The sequence below is a fragment of the Saccopteryx bilineata genome, chromosome 2 (genome assembly GCF_036850765.1).
Source record: "Saccopteryx bilineata isolate mSacBil1 chromosome 2, mSacBil1_pri_phased_curated, whole genome shotgun sequence".
Classification (NCBI taxonomy): Eukaryota; Metazoa; Chordata; class Mammalia; order Chiroptera; family Emballonuridae; genus Saccopteryx; species Saccopteryx bilineata.
The window spans coordinates 187,206,513-187,230,399 of NC_089491.1; the positions used below are offsets into that span (position 1 = coordinate 187,206,513).

At 42.2% G+C, this 23,887-nt stretch overlaps 1 protein-coding gene across 5 annotated transcripts in view; it reads left to right on the top strand.

Moving 5' to 3' along the window:
- KATNAL1 (katanin catalytic subunit A1 like 1) overlaps nt 1-23,887 on the top strand; it is a 119,316-nt gene that overhangs the window by 43,981 nt on the left and 51,448 nt on the right. The window lies entirely within an intron of this gene.

A 23,887-nucleotide genomic window follows, 5' to 3' on the forward strand; every position in this document is an offset into this window, starting at 1 on the left:
CTGTGTACTTCTAAGGCCATTCTTCAATGCCAGTAATCTCAGAACACACACATGTACTCATAAATATTTAGTAAAATATATCTTTTGTAGAAATACATAAAATAAAGTTTTAAAACTTGAAAATATGTATTTAGACCCTAGCCAGTTGGCTCAGCGGTAGAGCATCTGCCTGGCATGTGGAAGTCCCAGGTTCAATTCCCAGTCAGGGCACACAGGAGATGGGACCATCTGCTTCTCCACCCTCCCTCTCCCTCTTCTCTCTCCACCCCTCCTGCAGCCATGGTTCATTCGAGAAAGTTGGCTGGGGGCACTGAGAGTGGCACCATGGTCTTGCCTCAGGCGCTAAAGTTGCTGAGCAATTGAGCAATGGCCTCAGATGGGCAGAACATCGCCCCATAAGGGGCTTGCTGGGTGGATCCTGGTGGAGCCACATGCGGAATCTGTCTCTGTACTTCCCCACCTCTCACTTAATAATATAAGTAAGTAAATAAATAAGAAAACAAATAAATGTATTTTAACAATTATTCTGAATTAAAATGAACAATAAATGAAAACAGTTGTAGGGGAAAGACTATAAGAAAGTGGATGTGTATACAGGTTGGGACAAAGTAGATTTACAGTTTTCATATGGAAAATAATACAATAATTAATAATTTCTGTTTTGCATACTCACAACTGTAAACCTACTTTTGCCTCATTCTGTATTCACAGAATAAGGTAATAGATGTGATTTGCTATGGCTAAAAAGAAAAAGAAAAATCTTTGATTTAACTGTAAATATTTTTTTAATGAGAAAATTCCCCTTGGTTAGGATTCACTAGTAAATACACTACTCGGTGCAAATTCGGTATTGCCCTTAAAATGGATTTTAGAAAAAAACGGTTTGAAGATAAACCTACAGAGTAAAAAGTGAGCCAGGATGTCCTGACACATCTCTTAGACTTAATTTTAATGAAAGGACAAAAATAAATCTTTAGTGATTGTGTCACCAGAGAGGACCTGAGTCCCTGGGGCTTCTTCCTTAGCTCATTCACACTCATGAGAAAGAATTCAGGTGAGGAACTGGGTGCAGCATTCAAGCAAAGCAAGCAGTGTATTAAGCAGAGCCTGTGCTTGAGGCACATGCAGGCAACTCAGCTAGCCTGAGCACCCGGCCTGTTGGGGTCTTAGGAGTTACATACTCTTAGTTTCATGGATTTGTTTCCTGGTTATTGGGTCTAACATATGGGGTTCCAAGGCTTCCCTTCGGTTATTTTGAAACTAACATACAGAGTTTAAAGGCTATTTGAACATCTGGTGATTTTGTTTTGGCAGAACTTATGACTGCTGACTCCCTCCTTCAGTGGGTGCGATGAACCCCCCTTTTTTCCCTTCCCCTTTTCCTGCTCTGATAACTATATATCCTACCTAACAATCGTATTTCCCATTTTCATTGTGATGTCATAAATAAATAATGATATTGAATTGCCACAAAGAAGTTTTATTCGCTAGGGTTTCAGGTTATGTAATCACATTTATGCCATGATATTTATAAATAAAGAAAATATAACCAATAGCAAGTGGGTTTCCTTAAAATGATATACTGTATTTGAACATTTTTACCATATATATATATGGTAAAAAAAAAAAAAAAAAAATATATATATATATATATATAGAGAGAGAGAGAGAGAGAGAGAGAGAGAGAGAGACCGACCCTGAATATGAACATAAAACAGGGACAGAGTTCAGTGTCCTGAGGCAAAGGTCACAGGACTTTACTGACAAAAGTACTGGATGCAGTACTGTGCTAAATGCAGCACAATTGGGATAGAATTAGCAATTCTGATTAATCAATAGGTGGGGACATTTGAGCTACTTGCTTGCCCTTTAATCTGCTCTAAAGAAGTTCCTCTTCCTGACTTCCTCATTCTCTTCTCTGCTTCCTGACTTCCTCATTCTTGTCCCTGCTTCTGTTTTGTGTGTATCAGTAGATACCTGTAAGGACTGGGGGTCAGGGTCATCTCATGAAACCTGTATAGGGGATTGTGAGGTGTTTTCCCTCAGTGCACCATGTAGTCTTCAAGTAGTCATTGTCTCCATGACAAGTAGTGCCCTGTGTGAGGAGCGGAAACAAACAGAGAAACAACCTCTGAAAGCCTGGCAGAGGAAAGGGACATTCAACACATCCTGGTAAGTGGGACACAGATGACAGAGGAATAGCCTCCAGAATCTGCGGTGACGTCAAATAGGGATCAGACCAGGGACTCCCCATTTTTCCTCTCCCTTTCCCCATTTCTTTCCCCTGACCATCATGGGGGAGTCCCTGATCCCGGAGCAGTGCAACTATAAGCTTCAACTATATGCCTTCTCCTCAGTGTGGGGTGTAAGGTCCCTGGTAGGCAACTCATAAAGTTGCTTATTGTAGTCTGTCAACAGTTCCCTGGTATCTGAAAGAAGGGAGCCTAGACATTGAAGACTGGGAGCGAATGGGGCACTGGCTCTGCAACTCATTAGGGCCAGTGACTGTACAACATCTAAGAACATGGAGTCATTGTCGATTGGCACTATTTCCGATTCAGTGACGAAATCACCAGATTCCCCTCCTGATGAGCCCCAGCCTTACTGACCACCATCCCATTCGCCCTCTGAGCCCAAATTACCATCACTGCTGTCTCCACTGCAAACCAAAAATATGGTTGATCAATGTTTGCGCGAGGGTTTGTAGCATGGCTAAGATTGTTTTCAGGCATTCCTAGTAATCTGCCTGCCCAGACAGCCTGTTAGACATGAGAGTCTCCCTTTTCATGTCTGTAAGGAATTCAGGAAAAGTATTTCTGGAAATGGGGTAAAAGCACATTTACCAAAGGAATAGTTGAAGCAGTTGGCACCAGATATGAAATGACCCCCTGGGACCAGACGAGGCTAGTGAAAGCAGTAACCACAACTGCTCAATACAGTGTCTGACTACAAGAATACCAGGATGCAGCTCAGACACAAGCTATAGAGAATCTGAATGCGGCACTTCCAGTTGGGTTGATATGTTCACAGGAGTCAGGGCTTATGACACTCCCTAGACTCAGGCCTGCATGAAACTGCACATCCCTTTCTCACGTTTTTATGGCAGCTTTTATTTTTGTTTTTTTATTTTATTTTTTAACAGAGGCAGAGATAGACAGGGACAGACAGACAGGAACGGAGAGAGATGAGAAGCATCAATCATTAGTTTTTCGTTGCGCGTTGCGACTTCTTAGCTGTTCATTGATTGCCCTCTCATACGTGCCTTGACCGCGGGCCTTCAGCAGACTAAGTAACCTCTTGCTGGAGCCAGCAACCTTGGGTCCAAGCTGGTGAGCTTTTTGCTCAAGCCAGATGAGCCCACGCTCAAGCTGGCGACCTCGGGGTCTCGAACCTGGGTTCTTCCGTATCCCAGTCTGACGCTCTATCCACTGCGCCACCACCCGGTCAGGCTTTCTGGCAGCTTTTAAGGCTTGGGTTTGGATTCCAGATACCAAGACCCCTATGGGCTCTTTTGCAAGTATCCATCAGAGACTGAACAAACCCTATATTGATTTCGTTAATTGCCTGCAAACTGCCATCTCACGACAGGTAGAACAAGCAGCAAAGGTGCTGACCCTTCAGCTGGCTTATGAGAACGCAAGTGCTGATTGCCAAAAGGTATTGGATCCTTTTAAGGGGCACCATCCTAATATAGCAGAAATGATTAGAGCTTGTCAAAAATGTAGGTACCGAATAACGTTGAGCCCAGGTACTTGCTGCCACATTGCAGCCACAAACTTGTTATAACTCTGGCAAAGAAGGACATTTTCAGAAAGATTGCAGGCAGAGCGTAATGGCAACTGTACAGCTTGGCTTCTGTGTGTGCCCTGAGAGGCTAATTAAAACTCTATCAGAAAATTCCTAAAAAGTTCCAGCAAAGCAGATTGTGAAAAGCCAATATGATATAAATTGATGTTTAGGCAAATTACCAGGCCAAGTTAAAACTGCATTTAATACTGTAACTAGGTTAATCTTAATTTGGCTCCTTAAAAAAACTAAGGGTAGGCCCTGGCCGGTTGGCTCAGTGGTAGAGCGTCAGCCTGGCATGCAGAGGTCCCGGGTTCGATTCCCGGCCAGGGCACACAGGAGAAGCGCCCATCAGCTTCTCCATCCCTCCCCCTCTCCTTGCTCTCTGTCTCTCTCTTCCCCTCCCGCAGCCAAGGCTCCATTGGAGCAAAGATGGCCCGGGCGCTGGGGATGGCTCCTTGGCCTCTGCCCCAGGCGCTAGAGTGGCTCTGGTCGCAACAGAGTGACGCCCCGGAGGGGCAGAGCATCGCCCCCTGGTGGGCAGAGCGTTGCCCCCTGGTGGGCGGGCCGGGTGGATCCCGGTCATCGGGCGCATGCGGGAGTCTGTCTGACTGTCTCTCCCCGTTTCCAGCTTCAGAAAGAAAAACAAAACAAAACAAACAAACAAAAAAAAACTAAGGGTAATTTTAGGGAGAAAAATTATATTTCAGTAAAATCCATTAACAGTTATGACTATCAGAACCTAGACGGGTCCTGAACTTTTCTGATTTTCTTGAATGTTTGGGTTACAACCTTCTGAGCTATTGTTTTGTTTCTTCCTCATTCTTTGCCTTCAAATTATTCCCAGACTAGGGGACCCTGGAGGATCTGACCACGGTACTTCCCAAGCAGCTGCCAAGTGTGTATTTACCTGGGGGAGTTCTACTAGTTTTATCCTCCAGTGCCCCTGTCACAAAATGCCCTGACTGAGATTGGGCAGGTGTCTTCCTGGTCTGGTTGCGCTGAAATCATGGTTTGCAGTATTGCACAACAGGTTAGATGATGTTTCTCTCAGGTTTTTGTGATTTTGGTTTCTGTTTCAGTTTTTGTCTGATAATTGTAACAGAATGGGTAACACACCATCCATTCCTAAGGGTGGCCCCATAGGGTCAATTCTGGATAATTAGTCAACCTATGCTTATAAATGTATGAAATGATATCAATTTAGAGTAGCCAAGATGTGGCTCTTTTGAGGCTTAGATTAAGTTCTTTAATGCAAAAATTGAAAATGCCAACTCTAATATTGAATTAAATAAAATAGTTTTGTTTCTGTATTTAAATGCTCTGGGCATTGTTGCTTTAAAATTGAAGTACATTAAGAGTGCTCATTTAAACTTAAGTAGAATGGAATTGTGGATCCTAAACTTGTTTTTTTGTACTTTGTAAAGTCTTGCTATACTAATTGCTGTGCTCTGTGTTCATTTTCTTCAGAGTTAATGGCCAAGTAGCAACTCTGTTATTAGGTTTAATCAGGTTTCATTTATGTCATGCCTGTGGCTCTGTAACTGTAATTGTCTTGTTTGTATGTCAGATTGTACTCAGGTCTATGAAATAGGAGGAATCAGTTTCAGTTTGAAAGCTCTTGTTTGTCTCATCTATCCGTCTGTCTGTTCACTCCTTTCTAGAGAATAAAATTCAGAAAAAAAAAGAAAAAAAGAGGGGTGGGAACGAACAACTCTCCAGGCCCTGTGCAGGCTATAAAAATGGGAAGGGTCATACCACGACCTCAATGTAAAGGAAAATAAAGGACAGTTTTAAAATCCAAGGGTCTCAGTAGCCCATCCCCTCCCTTCTCTTCAGTCATCCTGGAAAGCTGCCCAGGACAAATAAAGAGTCTTGCTTTCTCTGAAATTATTAATAATACTATAAAATATAAAAGTTTTCCAATTTTTTTAACCAGGTGGTCTAGAAAAGCTTTTGATATTACTACTAGTTTAATTTAATTAATGTCTTTTAAAGTTCTTAACAGAAAATATGTTTTGCTTGAATTTACAAAAGGTTCCTGTTATTTCTTTTATATCTTTTGAAAATATGTTTGTTTGCCAATGAAAGAACCTGTTTCTAAAGGTCGTGAAATATAGGCCTAAAAATATCATTCTAAAATTGCTAATTACTAACTTAGTCCTCACTGAAAGTTAAGGGTTTTGGAAATTGAGAATTCTCACTAATTGGAAAGAAATTTTATGGTTTTAATGATAAAAGATATAAAGTATGGAGGTACATTTGGAGGGAAAATAAAAAGGAATCTTGGGACATTCTTTGGGGTCCTCAGGAGCTTGAGGAATTTACCCAAACTTACAAGTATTGCAGAAAGAGCCAATGGCCTTCTTAAGCACCAGCTGCACAATCAAAACGGGGGGAATCAGGAGGAGACACCCTATAAGAACAACTGTATAAGACTCTTTTTATTCTTAATTTTTTGAGCATTTCCTCATTTGGATTTACTGCAGCCTAGAGGCATTTTATATTAGCTGAGCAATGGCCTAAGCCTCTTGTATTGTACTGGGATGTATTACCTGGCCCTGATTGGCAGAGTCTGGTCGAATTGCTAACCTGGGGGTGAGGGTATGTTGCAATTTTCTCATCAACAGGTCCTCTTTGGATACCAGCAAGGAATGTGAAGCTTTGTTATGAGTTCATATCAGCCCCCTAGGTAGTAACCCGGTTCCAGAGATCCAGAGGCTGATAGTGAATCCACCTCCAGGAATGAACTCGAAAAAGAGGAGGACACCTAACTCGCTTCCAAGCACTCAGGAAGTGCCTGACATCACCTGGGTTTCTTTGAAGATTCTAACTAGCCGTGCTGAAGTTTTGCAAAATACAGGTGTAAAGCCAGTAGCCAGGGCCAGGGCCACTATCACAGCCGCCTGGCCAGTGCAGGTTTGCATAGGATTCGGACAGTTGGTAAAGAAACAACGGAGCCAAAAACTGGTGGGCCATAGTCTTTAATCCTAGCTTGCACCCGGTGGGCAAGCAAAAAACACACACTGGGCTCCAAAACCCACTCACATTCAGTGCTCACAAAGCTACTGACTTATCCGAGTTTCCTAGAATCAAAGGTTTCTAGCTCACCAGACTTATTCACCTCTGTTCTCTTTCCTTCTCCCTGCACAAACTCTGCACAAACTGGCTTCTCACTCAACACTCCGCCATCTTGGCTGCTTCTCCTGGCCTCTTCCACATGGCCTTTCTCTGTTCTCTGCTCTCTAATGCTAATCTCAGGAACCAAAAAAGCAAGTTCCCGTTCTGCCCCCATTTTATAGTGTAGAAATAAAAACCTTTAATCCAATATACAAAATAGAAAAGTCTCTGATACAAAGTCACTTATCAGAGACATGATGGGATTGTACCACCCCACATCAAAAAGGGTGGGAAAGGCTTAATCCCAAAACCAAGCCTCAGGCTACAAGGATTCTGCCTGCCCACAGCCAGCCCCTAACACACATTAATATCACCTGGGTGACGGCCTCCACGTGGGCAGCGCCATCTTTAACAAAGTGAGCATAATATATTTTATCTGCCCAACAACCGGCATGTCTGTGATCTCTGAAAACCTGTTTCTCTCTATGCTTGCCCTTCACCTTCCACTGCAACTACTGCCACCTGTAGAATAATGTCCTTATTATTCTGAACCTATTGAAGATTTGAACCCATAATAAACAGCTCAGACAGGAAAGGGGGAGATGTGGAGGCCCTGAATAGGAGCATAGTGTTGGAATCCATGGGAATCCGAAAGACCAGAGTCACAGGCTTTATAGAAAGGAAGAAAGGAACCCTGCCGGGCACTTCTCCCGGGGGAGAAGAGCACGGTTACAGACTAGGGGGCCAGTTATATAGTGTTTGGGAGAGCCTGAGGGGATACTGAGGCAAAAGTCCTGGTATGTCCGGAATGCTCCTCCTTGGGGGGCTTCGAGCATGTGGGTGTTGAACCAAAAGTCCTGGTATGTCCAGAGCCCCTCCTTGGGGCGGGTTGTCAACTTTTTGGAATTCCTCTGTCTCAGGGTCAATAGTCCAGTAAGGGTGAGGTCTGACAGATAAGCGGAACAGCAAAGAGGGCAGTTTGGAATTCATGTATCTATCATTTCTCGACTCTGTGGTTACATATAAAAGAAAGGCAGTTATTAATTTTATAATATATGGTGAGGGGTGATGAGGAGAAAGAGGAGAAACAATTGGAAAATTATTTCTTCTTCTGAAGAGAACTCAAGAAGGGAATCTTGCCAAGCCAAGTCCCTCATCCAGTTAAGGAGGTCATCAATTTCCATGCTGTAAGGTCTGAACCAGGTGATGTCTCTGAAAACCTGAGTGAGGAAGTAAAAAAATTTTGCGAGGTAATAATTGTTAGTTGCTTGCTGCGAGTGCCGAGTGGACAGAGTGACATGGTGATGCATGGTCTCCTGGATGAGCCTCATGAGACGTGCTGGACTGGTTCCCTTCAAGTGGGAGGACATGTGGAGATTTTAAAATACAGGAAACCTGTTGGTGTAAGATTTTTAGAAGGATTGAATATGTGTGGTAAAGAGGAAGAGGGTTTGGAGAACATTCAGGAGGGAACTTCTCGGGCTGAGGGGCGGCTTCTTCCTGCTGTCATCCCTACCTATTTGATATTTCCCTTGTGAAGTTCTCCTTGGGGTACTGGGGAATAGGAGTGTAGGAGCATTTGATTGTAGGTAATCCTAGAGATTTCTCTCATCCCGGCCTGTAGGAACTTAATAAAGAAAGAGGCAGGTATTTGGAGATTAGCAAGGTTGAAAGATAGAATTTAGGAGGTTTGCTGATACAGGGTTTCAGATTTTTCTGTTTCATGAGGGCAGGTTTCAGGGTTGATGTGTAGGGTTAGGTAGATTTTTCCAGTGATCTGATTGGCGAAGGTCTGCATGCAGTTCTGTAAGAAACTAGTAAACAAATGTAAGAGGCAGGGTTTAAAAGTTAGAAAAGTAAATAGGAGAGTGAGTGAACTAATGAAAGGCAATAAATAGTAAGATGCCCAGTTTGTGTGAAACCACTGATTCCATGTTTATGAATTTGCTGGGCTTCAGAGAGAGAGAGAGAGAGAGAGAGAGAGAGAAAATAGGAATAAGACAGGGCAGTGTGGCTAGTCCCCTTGTCCCTAGATCTACTTTTGTAGAGATTTCTAAAGCAATAAGAAGAGAAATTACCTGTATAGTTTGTTTGGTCCTTACATTGATGGATAGTGTATTAGGAACTGGAAGAGGCTCATGGGGTGGGATTAGGTTGATATTTAGGGTGAGATAGATTAGGGTACAGGTTTTTGTCTAATTAGTATGGAGATGCAGATAGGTGTTGTTCCCACACAAGTAGAAAGTTCCTGATTTGGTGAGGCAGGCTGAGAGGTGAATAGAGAATAGAAGGACAAGGGGTCGGTTTTGTTTCTCTGTTTCTGAGCTCCAGATGGTCAGGGTGGAGGAAAGAGTCATCCTAATAAGTGGGGAGGGCAGAGGATTATTAGCTAGGGTGACTGATTAAACATTCTTTGAAAAACAGTTTTCTGACTGTACAAATTCTTTTTTTCTCGGTACAAATCTCCTACAACCTGCACAAACCTTCTACAACTTACATAAACCTTCAACTTTCATGCACTTTCTTATCCAGAAATAACTGGCCTTCATAACAACTTGCTTTTCCTTTTCCTTTCAAAAGTATTTCCATACCTTATACCTTCTATTATCAAAACCATACAATTCCTTTCTAGTCAGAACTCTTGATTTAAAAAATTTTAACCTCTAGTGACAATCAAGTTGACTTTCTTTTTATCCTAGTTTCCCTTTTCCCAAAGCCTGACTAAAAGAGTCCTTAGTTTTTTCATATATTTGCCATACGTAGACCAACCAGCTTCAGGTTTGTGATTGGAGTAAGGCATTCCATTTTTCTATTTTAGCAGCAGTGGGAGTTGTCAGGATCATGGTGTGTGGACCTGTCCATGTAAAAGTCAGTCCTTGGGTGATGTAATGCTGGAAGTGCCTCTTGGACAGTGTTTGAACAAGTTTGCTGAGTGACCTATAAAACCTGCAAGTACTTAGGGAAAGGGTGTTACATTTCTACACTTTGCAGTTAGAGTTTAAGTCCTAGTGACCACTGCTTCTAGCTGGAATTAGCAGCAGGTCCCAGCCTATAATAGTCATGGGGCATTGAGATAAGAGGAACAAAGGAGATACTAAACATTAAATAAAGCAATAAAATCAGACTGTCAATACCCACAGTAGGGACCTTTGAGGGATAAATAAAACTTAAATATTCAAGCAAGGCATAGTAGATGGCCCTTGTGTTTACAAGAAATGAGATCAGTTTATCTGCTACTTGGAAGAAATACCTTAGGCTCGTGAACGATGTCCTTGGGCCTTCAGTGGCAATTCCCAGCACGCTGGGCAAGGTCAGGTCACAGGTAGCTGGAGCAGGGCTAGAAGAGACTGAACCCTCCCTCCATGGAGAAAGGGGGCAGCTTACCTTCTCGTGTCCCTCTTTCCACAGCACAGGTGTGTCACCGGTGGGGCCGGGAAGCCTGGCAGGCTTCAGTTCAATGACCTTTCTTTCCACTCTGGAGCAGGGCCTTGATAGAATGCTGTGAAACCCCTTAGGGCGCTGGAGCCAAAAGTTGGTATTTCCTGACTTCTTTTGGGCCTTATTTGCCTTTTCTGTTACTTCCTTGGTCATTATAGACCTTAAAAGCCATGCTCAGAAGATCTCACTGAGGGGCTTGACTAAGAGAGCAAAATTGGGAATTCAGTGTTTAAAGAAGCCTAATTAGACTGAGGAAAGAAAAGATTTGATCTGTTGTGGTAGGTGGTTGGAGACTGTGGAGAGTCTGAGTTTGATCTAGGGTGAGACTTCAGGTGGTGGGGGTTAAAGTAATGCCTAGATAGTCTAGGGACTGAGAATAAAGTTGAGCCTTAGCAGAGAAGACAGGATAACACTTCATAGTGAGGAAGTTAAGAAGGGTGCTGGTGAGTCTCCTTGAGGCAGGCAGGGAGGGGCTGCAGAGGAGTAGGTTATCTACATATTGTAAGAGAGTACTAGTTTTGAGATTGCATGCTGCTAAATCCTGAGCTAGTGCCTGCCCAAACAGGTGTGGGCTGTTTCTGATCCCCTGGGGTAAAACAATCCAGGTAAATTGCTGGGCTGCATTAAGTGTTTGGGTAAAGGCAAACAGAAAATAAGAGTCAGGGTGTAGAGGAATGGTAAAGAAGGCATTCTTGAGGGCTAGGATTGTGAAGTGAGTGGTGTTTGAAAAAATGTGTGACAGTAATTTGTAGAGATTAGGGACTACTGGGTGGAGAGAAATTACTGCCTCATTGATTAAGGTATAAGGCTTGTGTGAGATGATAAGCTCCTGAAGGTTTTCGAACAGGAAAGATGGGGGTATTGCAGGGAGAGTCCGTGGGGATGAGTAAACCTGGTTTATGAGGTGGGTAATTATTGGTTTAAGGCCTTAGAAACAGACACAGTTACACATTAAACAAAGACTTCACATATTATGAATAAAGAAATTTAAATGAGCGTGCTTTACTTGTTTCAATTCACTAGAAATATTTTCTGACAAACAATGAGACAAGACAGATTACTTATTCACAAAGCTTAATATACAATTCTGTTTTTTAAGTTTTTAGAGATGGCAGGGAGTTGCCAGCAAAGAGAGGAGTAAGAGAGAAAGCAGACGGATGGACAGTGTCAGCAGCTGGATGGAAAGAAGGAAAGTCAGAATCTGCAGGAGGAGAGAAGGAGGTTAAAGTATTGGTGTGGCGCCACATGGTCAGAGGAGTCAAAAAAATTTAGAGCTCTGAGGAGAGAGGAGAGGGCAAGGAGAAAAGAGGCACAGTCACAGTTTGTAAAGAAGGAGGAGGGGTCGGAGAGGAGACAGAAAGAACTGCAGTTTGTAAGGAGGGAAGAGAGGTCAGAGATGAGACAGGCACTGCAGCCAGAGCCACAGCTTGCTTCTTTGGAGGGGGGAGATGACAAAGAACACAGTGGAGAAGGGAGAGGCCCCTGGCCAGCAGGGGAGGAGAAAGAGAGACTGATGAATGAGAAAACAGGATTTAGTGAAGGGAAGAGGCTTTCTGGAGGGAAGAGACTCCAGCAAAAAGATTTGCTGAGAGACTAGAGAGAGGTCCCAAGAGAGGAGTGCCCCGGGGGTCAGGCAGGAGAAGGAGAGAGTTTGAGAGTCTGCGGAGAAGGAAAGATTAGGAGCAGAGGTTTTAGGTGAGGTTTCTTTGGCCAAAACCGGCCTGCGTGTAGAACAGAAAGTACAGAAATTAAGGACAGGAGAGAAAGGAGAAGAAAGCCTGCACGTAAGGAATTTCTGATGCCCTCCCCGTCCGGTGGCAGAAATTGTCAAGATCTCTTAGGATATTATAATCAAATGTCCTGTTTTTAGGCCAATGGGAGTCATTGTCTAGTCTGTACTGGGGCCATGCCGTGTTAGAGAAGAAGATTAATTTCTTTGGTTTGAGGTCTGAGAGACCGAATTTGGCGAGGATTTTTATGAGACATCCTAGAGGTGTCTGGTCGGAAGGTTTAGACTCTGAAGAGCCCATAGTGGAGACAGGTGAGCAAGAGGGGGTGTCGCCACCTTTTGTCACTGTCTCAAGAGGAGAGAATCTCCGTGTGGGGGAGTCGTCCCTGATAGAGGTCGTCACCACCTGTCAGGGAGTTCCGAGGACGAGAAGTCCGAGAGAGTGGAGAGTTTTGGCTAGGCGCCTAGTCTTCCGTGCAGTCCACTGAGACTGAAAGTCAAACCCCTCAAAACGTGAGGTGTGTCAGAGAAAACCGTCCGACCAGAAAGGGGTGTTTTTAGAGAGAAATTTAGAGGCCAACCGGGGAAGGGGAAGGGAGAAACTCCTTACCTTCTGGTCCAGCAGGGGTTCAGGACAGGGTTAGACTGCCGGCCAATCAACCCACAATTACACATCCAAACAGAATCAGGGAGTAAGCCTGGGACGAGCTGCCACTGCCCATTGCTTCCCTGGTTGTAAGTTTGGACGGCAAAGAGGAATCGTCCAGGCAGTTAGTACCCTGTCCCGGGTTTCGGCACCAAATGTTGGAATCCATGGGAGTCCGAAAGACCAGAGTCACAGGCTTTATAGAAAGGAAGAAAGGAACCCTGCCGGGCACTTCTCCCGGGGGAGAAGAGCACGGGTTACAGACTAGGGGCCAGTTATATAGTGTTTGGGAGAGCCTGAGGGGATACTGAGGCAAAAGTCCTGGTATGTCCGGAGCCCCTCCTTGGGGCGGGTTGTCAACTTTTTGGAAGTCCTTTGTCTCAGGGGCGATAGTCCAGTAAGGGTGAGGTCTGACAGATAAGCGGAACAGCAAGAGGGCAGTTTGGAATTCATGTATCTTATCACATAGCACAGGGACAGAGTTCAGTGCCCTGAGGCAAAGGCCACAGTGGGTTTACTGACAAAAGTACTGAACACAGTACAATAGGGATAGAATTAGCAATTCTGATAAATCAATAGGTGGGGACATTTGAGCAACTTCTCTTGTTCTTTACTCTGCTCTAAAGAAGTTCCCCTTCCTGACTTTCTGTTGTGTTATTTCTAGGTCTTCTTGGGTTGGTATCAGCTATTATTTGTAATCCACTTTCGGATTTGGGCAGCTTTGAAGTCTTGATTTGTTTGTTTTCTTACCAGGTGATAGTCTTGTTTACTGATCTCAGCAGGGGGCTTCCTTGAAACTGTATCCAGGAATGCATGGGTTTAACCTGAGACTCTGAAGGCCTCTTCCACCAACTAATCTCTCTGGGGGCAGGGTGTTTTCTCAGCTTCAGTAGGGGGAGGTGTATCTCAGATCTCCATGGAGACCTGAGTTACTGCCCCTCCTCCACACTTCTTGTTTTCAGCTGTGTCTTGTTGCACTGATTGGAGCTGGAGAGATGTCTGGAGATCTCTGATCCGGAAGCAATTCAGTACTGTTTTGTGGGGAAGGATCAGTCCCTCCCCCAGCTATGGCTGCCTCCAGCACGGATGAGTCAGCCTTTTTTTAGGTCGTCTCCTGCATTCCTTAGGCCCTCACAGTCTGTCCCTCTCTCTTTCCTTTCCACTTGGGAGATAAGCTGGTCTTTTCAACACACCTCGCTCCCTGGTCGCCAGGCAAGTGGCTGTGAGCAGTATTTTCTGCTCTTTTTCCTGGAGTGAGATCCTCTCTGGGCTCTCAGCCTCACCCCCCCCCTCCGTTCCTGTAAGCTGGGGAGATTCAGGCGCTCCCTACCAGGTTTGTTGTGGCTGCTTCTTTGCTCCTTGGTGTTTGAGAGCTGTTCTTGTAGTCCAGAGTTGGTTTTTCATGCTGATTTTTCCTAAATTGATTTGTATTCCGGTTTGGTGGTGAGAGCTGGGCGTCTGTGCGTCCACCTACTCCGCTGCCATCTTCTGTCTCCTCCCCCTTCCTGACTTTCTCATTCTCTTCTCCTCATTCTTTTCTCTGCTTCCTGACTTCCTCATTCTTGTACCTGCTTCTGTTTTGTGTGTATCAATAGATACCTGTAAGGACTGGGAGTCAGGGTCATCTCATGAAACCTGTATAGGGGATTGTGAGGTAGTCTCTGCTAGATCCCTTGGTGCATGTATGTGTGTGTGTGTGTGTGCATATATATATGCACACATATATATATATATATATATATATATATGCACACACACACACACACTTTCAACCAGTAGATAAGGAGTCTATATAGCCTGTCATCTATCATGGATGTTTAAACCATGATAGAATAAAACTGATGTTTTCTGAGTATTTCTATTCATGAAAGACATACACTACCACTATGCCTCATTAGGACACTGAAAATGAATTAAATTTTGTGTTTATAATTTGTTGGAGCTATTATGCCATAAAACAGTAAGTAATTCCATCTCAGATCTTTTTTGGGATTGGTGAGGGATACTAATAAATAAATTTTCCTGCTGATGAAATTAAATTTGTTCTCCCTCATTATCAAAACCCACATAAAAATAGATACTTAAAAATCTGTATCTTATGTTTCATCGTTGTTTCTTCCTCTGTTCTTTATTTTTTTTTTTTTTTTTTTTTTTTAAAGAGTTTTTTTTTAAATTTATTTATTTTTATTCATTTTAGAGAGGAGAGGGAGAGACAGAGAGGAGAGACAGAGAGAGAGAAGTGGGGGAGGAGCAGGAAGCATCAACTCCCATATGTGCCTTGACCAGGCAAGCCCAGGGTTTCGAACCGGCGACCTCAGCATTTCCAGGTCGACGCTTTATCCACTGCGCCACCACAGGTCAGGCTGTTCTTTATTTTTGTGCAGCTAACCTTGGTTTGCATTTTGGAGAGTATTGGGCAGATAAAGTATATTGTGCTCACTTTGTTAAAGATGGCGCTGCCCATGTGGTTGCCGATTGCCCAGGTGATAATATTAGTTGTCCTTCTTGCTTGGGATGGGTGTGATTATACTAATGTGTATTGGGGGACGGCTTTTGTGCAAAAAGATTTTAAAAGGAGGAGAGATCATGTTCCGGGGAAGAGTGATTATGTTCTAGGAAGAGCCCATGAAGGCAGGGCAGGGAAGCCACGTGGAGAAGGCAGCCAGAATGGTGGATTAGGAGAAGGAATGGGGAATAGAGGTGAATAAGACTGGAGAGGTAGAAGAAACCTTTGAGACTAGGAAACTTGGATGAGTTAGTAGCTTTGTGAGCACTGAATGGAAAGGAAAGTATTTCCCACTGTATGTATTTCTTGCCCACCGGGTGTGAGCTAGGATTAAAAGTAATGACCCACCAGTTCTTGGCTCCGTTGTTTCATTACTGTCTGTCTGAGTCAAATGTGAACCTGCACGGGCCAGGCGGCTGTGATGGTGGCCACGGCTACTGGCCTTACAGAGAGTCCAGTAAGGGCTGAAGGCTGTCCCTGACTCTGCTAGTGGCTTTTAGGTAAACTTTTAGAACTGGGTGAGGAACTGTCAGTCTTCACCTTAATTTGATGTAATACAAGAGAAGAACCTTGGTTGTGGGTGCTTCCCTGCTAGGTGCCATTCAGAGCAATTAGACAATAATTCATGAAAACAGCCCATTGAAGTTTTGCTCATAAAGAGACTGAGGTTGAGAGAGTTGAATAACTTGCCCAGGGCCATACAGAAGGGAATGGAGCGTAGAGTGGAATTTGTGAAGTCACAGATTTTTTCCTCTTAATTTTGAGACTTTTCATATTATGTAGTATCCCTACCAAATTATATTAAAAATCTGGGTTGGATTTGAAAGAGTCCCAGAACAATTAAGTAAATGTTGATTTTGAAATGTGATTCTTAAGCAAAGAACAAAACAATCAAACAGCATTTGTTGAATGTCAAATAAATATTTTTGGACATTTTAAATTGTCTTTTCCATAAAAGTTCCAAATAATTTTCTAAATCTTAGCTATTTTTTTCATAAACATGCAAGTACTTCAAATGTCAATGGAAAATAAACCCTTTATTACATATATATTAATATAAACTACAGTTGTTTGAAGATAAAAGAAACTTTCTGAGTCACTCTGGAAAAGGGACTACTGTCCCACTAGAGCCCAAGCTCTACGATCAGGGGATCAGGCGTCCCTGATTCAACTTCCCCGCACAGTGGAACACTCCTGCTTGCCAGCAGGGCTGGCAGCCTCTTCCAGACTACTCTTGAGGCAGCTATGAGGATTCTATTTGTCAGTACTGACACCAACTGCCACCGGAGGAAAGACACAACCACACACAAGTTATTTGCAGGAATCACACAGGCGCCTGACCTGTGGTGGCGCAGTGGATAGAGCGTCGACCTGGAATGCTGAGGTTACCAGTTCGAAACCCTGGACTTGCCCAGTCAAGGCACGTATGGGAGTTGATGCTTCCTGCTCCTCCCCCCCTCTCTAAAATTGAATAAATAAAATCTAAAAAAAAAAAAAAAGAACATAAAAGAAAAAAAGAATCACACAGGCAGTTTATTACTCACAAATCCTTTTGGCATGCCTGGGTACAGCGTAAGGGGGCCCCATCGGTGTGCTCCTCTCCTCTTCTTGGTTGTCCTTGGTCAGAGGGCATGGAGACAGTTCAACATTGGAGTCTGGGCAGCTACCACAGCATGGTGGGGGCGCTTTGCTTTAGTACCCTTTCTGGCCTATGCCTTCTAACAGATGTCAATCTGCAGGATTATCACTTCAAACCACCCTTTTGGGAGTTCCTCTAAGGGAGCCCTTTTTATGTTAATTTACTGAAATCTCCATCTAGCCACTTTTAAGGTATTCCTAAGGGAAGCTTCTTGTTTATGTTAACCTACAGAGTTATCACATCAAGCCACTTTTTATTTATATATAACTTCACACACACACACTACCTGGGCCCTGCTGGAAAGGCCGAGTCTGCCTATCCTATCTGTACACACTAGATTAATTCCTGTCCAGACATTATAGCCTTATTCACTTGTCTTAATGGCTTTTAATATTATATCCTAACTTATTTCTAAATATCTTCCATATTTTCTATATTTCTATGTATTTAATCGCTATAACATTATATTACTGTAACAACTACAATTTTTGAAAACATGGAAACGTTATTAGAATTAGAGAGGTATACTTGGTTCAGTTACGTTTTAGTAAGCACTAAAGTAGTCATTAGAATTGTTGAGTCCCTAAAACTCACTGAAGGGTGTGAGAGAGTTTAGAGTAATTTGGGTGAATCTGACAGATACCCACTGCCATTGAAAGCTAATTTTTAAAAAATTTTTTATTGAGTTTATTGAGGTGACATCAGTTAGTAAAATTATAGAGGTTTCTGAAAGCTACCTTGAAAAATCAGTATTGGAAGGATCCTCAGAGATATTGTAGTTCCCAGTGTTCTTGGTTTTTCAAAATCAGTTTTGTCTGTTGCAATGAATTTAAAAAAATGAAATAGAATAGACTAGAAAATTTAGAGTGCATTGTTCATAGTAAAGACAGTATAATTTTGAGAAAAAATTAGTTCTATGAATATATAAAACTGTAGTTATATAATTATTTGCTCATGATTTAGAATGAATTTATTACTTTGTGTCATGATCCAAAGTCCAAAAGATGCTGCTGTACCCCATCACTTACTTTTATATAATGTAAGTAAGTGAGGGCAGCAGAAAGTATAGGTCAGGGGTCCCCAAACTACGGCCCGCGGGCCACATGCGGCCCCCTGAGGCCATTTATCCGGCCCCCGCCGCACTTCCGGAAGGGGTACCTCTTTCATTGGTGGTCAGTGAGAGGAGCCTAGTTCCCATTGAAATACTGGTCAGTTTGTTGATTTAAATTTACTTGTTCTTTATTTTAAATGTTATATTTGTTCCCGTTTTGTTTTTTTACTTTAAAATAAGATATGTGCAGTGTGCATAGGGATTTGTTCATAGTTTTTTTTTATAGTCCGGCCCTCCAATGGTCTGAGGGACAGTGAACTGGCCCCCTGTGTAAAAAGTTTAGGGACCCCTGGTATAGGTCTTGCCCAAGATTCTCAGTGTCTTTGGATTTTTAGTCTAGTGTTGCAAGCTGTCTGTTGGACCAGTAGCAACAGATGCATCCTTCCTTGAGCACACTGAATTTGTGCCAGGCCCTTTTTGAAGCTTTTTACATACATTGGCTTATTTGATTCCAGTAAAATTCTGTGAACTCAGCTTTATTTTCCTTGTCCTATGTGTAAAGAAATTGAAGCACTAAAGTTATAACTGAAGTATGTGGTGGAACTAGGATTTGAACTATTAACTCTAAATCTGAATTTTTTTTTTTTATTTATTCATTTTAGAGAGGAGAGAGAGAGAGAGAGAGAGAGAGAGAGAAGAGAAAGAAAGGGGGGAGGAGCAGGAAGCATCAACTCCCATATGTGCCTTGACCAGATAAGCCCAAGGTTTTGAACTGGTGACCTCAGTGTTCCAGGTCAATGCTTTATCCACTGCGCCACCACAGGTCAGGCTAAATCTGAATTTTTAATCCTTGTGCTATATATAGCCTCATATTTGAAAAGGCTTACTATCATATTTTCATGTCTCACAAATATTTATGAGCACCAGTTCATTTTCTGAGAGTGATTATATTGGTTTTTTCCTCCCTCCCTCCTTCCCTCCCTTCCTCCCTCCCTTCTTTCCTTCTTTCCACAGAGGGACAGAAAGACAGGAAAGAGAGAATGAGAAGCATCAGTTCTTCATTGCAGCTCCTTAGTCTCCTTAGTTGTTCACTGATTGCTTTCTCATATGTACTTTGAGCAGGGGTTGGGAGGGGGAGCTGCAGCAGAGTGAGTGACCCCTTGCTCAAGCCAGCAACCTTTGGGCTCAAGCCTGATCCCACACTCAAGCCAGTGAGTGACCCCACGTTCAAGCCAGATGAGTCTATGCTCAAGCTGGTGACCTCAGGGTTTTGAACCTGGGTTCTCCACGTCCCAGTCTGATGCTCTATCCACTGTGCCACTGCCTGCTCAGGCTTTCTTTTGGTCCAAGCTTAAAAATACTGTTTCTCAATAAGTAAGAATCACTTTGTATAGTGCTCTGTTTTTCTCTCCTTACAGTTTCACCCCCTGATGTCCACAGAGTCATTATAAGCCAGTCTGTTACCCCATTTACTTCACACACATTAAGTGCACACTTTGTGTAAGTTATACTTCTAGGATATAGGAATATAAACTTTAGTAAAGTGTGACTCCTGGCCACAAGCTGATGATTATTATTAATAAGAGGGAGTCAGATGAATAAATTAACCTTTACAGCTATATTTTTCAGTCTTATTTGAATGTACCTGAGAAAATTTGATATATAATTATATATTTTACTATTTAAGCCTAGAGTTGGTATAGAAATGTACATAGAAATAACATGCATTTGTAAAGAAAGATTTTATTTATTGATTTTACAGAGAGGAGGTGGGGCAGGGGAACAATAAGTATCAACTCATAGTTGCTTCACTTTAGTTGTTCATTGATTGCTTGTTGTATGTACCTTGACCTGGCGAGCCCAGGGCTTTGAACCTGTGACCTCAGCACTCCAGCTTGAGGTTTAATCCACTGCGCCACCACAGGCCAGGCCACATGCATTTTTATTTAACAAAGATAGTCTATAAAATATCAAATAACAGAAGAAATGTTTTTATATTATCCTAAAAATTAATTTATTCAACTCATTCTCAAGGTTTTTTAAGACTATAGTTTATGGTTAAGTAACTCAGTGAAATGGGCCATGCTTCCATTATGATCTTTTCTTTTAATTTTAATTTTTTGTGTTAACATGAATTCAGTTATGTCTGACCCCCTTGTTCCCCATTGCCCCCCCCTTCCCTTTGGGATTTGCTGTCCTGTTATCTGTATCTCTGTGTTATCTATATATATTTTCACTAATCCCTTCACCTTCTCTGATTCCTTCCACTCATCCCCCTTCCCTCTGATAGCTGTCCCTCTGCTCCCTGTGACCCTGCCTCTGCCTCTGTTCTGTTCCTCAGTTCACTTTGTTCATTAGATTTCATAGATAAGTGAGATCATATGATATTTGTCTTTCTCTGCCTGGCTTATTTCACTTACCATAATAATCTCCAGGTCCATCCATGCCGTCACGAAAGGTAAGATTTCCTTCTTTTTCATGGCCCCATCGTATTCCATTGTGTATTTGTACCTCGGCTTTTTAAACCACTCGTCTACTAACGGACACTTGGGCTGTTTCCAGATCTTAGCTATTGTAAACAATGCTGCAATAAACATGGGGGTGCATTTCTTCTTTTGAATCAGTGATTTGGTATTCTTAGGATATATTCCCAAAAGTGGGGTAGCTGGGTCAAAAGGCCGTTCCATTTTTAATTTTTTGAGGAAACTCGGTACTGTTTTCTACAGTGGCTGCACCAGTCTGTATTCCCACCAGCAGTGCAGGAGGGTTCCCTTTTCTCCACATTGTCACCAGCACTTATTCTGTGTTGTTTTGTTGGATGAGTGACATTCTGACTGGTGTGAGGTGGTATCTCATTGTTTTAATTAGCATTTCTCTGATGATGAATGACTTTGAACATTTTTTCATATGCCTGTTGGCCAGCTGTATATCCTTTTTGGAGTTGTGTCTATTCAGTTCTTTTGCCAATTTTTTAATTGGATTGTTTACCTTCCTGGAGTTGAGTTTTACAAGTTCTTTATAAATTTTGGTTATTAACCCCTTATCAAACATATTGGTGAATATGTTCTCCCATTGTGTTGGTTGTCTTTTTATTTTGTTCATGGTGTCTTTTGCTGTGCAAAAGCTTTTTAATTTGAGATAGTCTTATTTGTTTATTTTGTTCTTTATTTCACTTGCCTGTGGAGATAAATCAGCAAAAATGTTGCTACGAGAGATATTAGAGAGTTTACTGCCTATGTTTTCTTCCAAGATGTTTATGGTTTCGTGACTTACATTTCAGTCTTTTATCCATTTTGAGTTTATTTTTGTGAATGGTATAAGTTGGTGGTCTAGTTTCATTTTTTTGCAGGTAGCTGTCCAATTTTCCCAACACCATTTATTAAAGAGACTGTCTTTACTCCACTGTATGTTATTACCTTCATTGTCAAATATCAATTGACCATAAAGATGTGGGTTTATTTCTGAGTTTTCTGTTCTGTTCCATTGATCTGTATGCCTCTTCTCATGCCAGTACCAACCTGTTTTTATTACGATGGCCTTGTAGTATAACTTGAGATCAGGAAGTTGTGATATTTACCACTTTATTCTTCATTTTTAAGATTGTTGAGGCTATTTGTATTCTTTTTTGGTTCCAGATAAGTTTTTGGAATATTTGTTCTATACCGTTAAAGTATGACATTGGTATTTAAATAGGAATTTAATTGAATCTATAGATTGCTTTGGGTTAAATAGACATTTTAATGATGTTTATTCTTCCTATCCATGAATACCACAGTATATGCTTCCACTTGTTTGTATCTTCCTTGATTTCTTTTTTCAATGTCTTATTATTTTCTAAGTACAAGTCTTTTACCTCTTTGGTTAAATTTACTCCTAGGTACTTTCTTTCTTTTGTTTCAATAGTGAAAGGGATTGTTTCCTTAATTTCTCTTTCACACAGTTTTTTGTTGGTGTATAAAAATGCCACTGATTTCTGAATGTTAATTTTATATCCTGCCACCTTGCTGAATTCATTTATCAGATCTACTAGTTTTTTGAATGAGACATAGAGTTTTCTATGTATAGTATCATGTCATCAGCAAATAATGATAGTTTTACTTCTTCTTTTCCAATTTGGGTGCCTTTTATTTCTTTTTCTTGTCTGATTGCTGTGGTAGGACTTCCAGAACTTTGTTGAATAAGAGTGGTGAGAGGGGGTACCTCTGCCTTGTTCCTGATCTTAAGGGGATTGCTTTTAATTTTTTGCCCATTGAGTATGATGTTGACTGTGGGTTTGTCACAGATGGCTTTATTAAGTTAAGGTATGTTCCCTGTATTCCCACTTTGTGAGAGTTTTGATCATAAATGGGTGCTGGATTTTATCAAATACTTTTTCTGCATCTATTGATATAATCATGTGATTTTTATCCTTCCTTTTGTTTACGTGATGCATCGTATTGATTGGTTTGCAAATATTGTACCATCCTTGCCTCCCCAGAATAAATCCCACTTGATCATGATGTATGACTTTTTTGTTTGTTTGTTTGTTTACAGAGACAGAGCGAGAGTCAGAGAGAGGGATAGACAGGGACAGAGAGACAGACAGGAACGGAGAGGAATGAGAAGCATTAATTATAGTTTTTCCTTGCGACACCTTAGTTTAGGGGTCCCCAAACTATGGCCTGTGAGCTGCATGCGACCCCCTGAGGCCATTTATCCAGCCCCACCACACTTCCAGAAGGGGCACCTCTTTCATGGGTGGTCAGTGAGAGCAAAGCATGGCAGTGCTCACATACAGTACTACTTACAGTGACGTGGGACACACGCGTCACGGCTTTGGAAGCACATCATATCACTTGTTAAGCTAGCAGTGACAAATGTGGAACCAGACATTGACCATCTCATTAGCCAAAAGCAGGCCCATAGTTCCCATCGAAATACTGGTCAGTTTGTTGATTTAAATTTACTTGTTCTTTATTTTAAATATTGTATTTGTTCCCATTTTGTTTTTTTACTTTAAAATAAGATATGTGCAGTGTGCATAGGGATTTGTTCATAGTTTTTTTTATAGTCCGGCCATCTAATGGTCTGAGGGACAGTGAACTGGCCCCCTGTGTAAAAAGTTTGGGGACCCCTGCCTTAGTTATTCATTGACTGCTTTCCCATACGTGCCTTGACTGTGGGCCTTCAGCAGACCGAGCAACCCCCTGCTCAAGCCAATGACCTTGGGTCCAAGCTGGTGAGCTTTGCTCACACCAGATGAGCCTACGCTCAAGCTGGCGACCTCTGGGTCTCAAACCTGGGTCCTCCGCATCCCAGTCCGACGCTCTATCCACTACGCCACCGCCTGGTCAGGCGATGTATGACTTTTTGAATGTTTGCTGGATCCGGTTTGCTAATACTTTGTTGAGAATTTTTGGCATCTATGTTTATCAGGGATATTGGTCTATAGCAGGGGTCTCAAACTCAACTCAGCATGTGGGCCGCAGAGCAAGATCACAGCTGTTTGGCGGGCCGCACTAGGTCTACAAAAGGCAACTGTTACGCAACACTTTTCTCACTGCAGTTGAAAACAAAAAAAAAAATCAGTACAACAAGCACAATCGTACATGCAGTTTACTCAGTGTCACAAAACGACCAGAAACTGTAGTTTGCATCACAACTGCTGTTAACTAAGCTAATATCTAGCTAGGATACTAGAGAAATGAAAAATACAAGTAGGCCCCTAGGCTTACTTAATTTTATCCAAAATATTTTGAACTTAGTGGATTAGTCTGCCGGCTGCACAAAATTGTTTGGCGGGCCGCATGCGGCCCATGGGCCGTGAGTTTGAGATCCCTGGTCTATAGTTTTCTTTCTTTGTAGTGTCTTTACCTGGTTTTCGAATGAGGATAATGCTTGCCTCATAAAAACAGCTTGGAATTCTTCTCTTGAATTTTTTGAAAAAGCTTGAGAAGGATAGGTGTTAGATCTTCTTTGAATGTTTGGTAAAA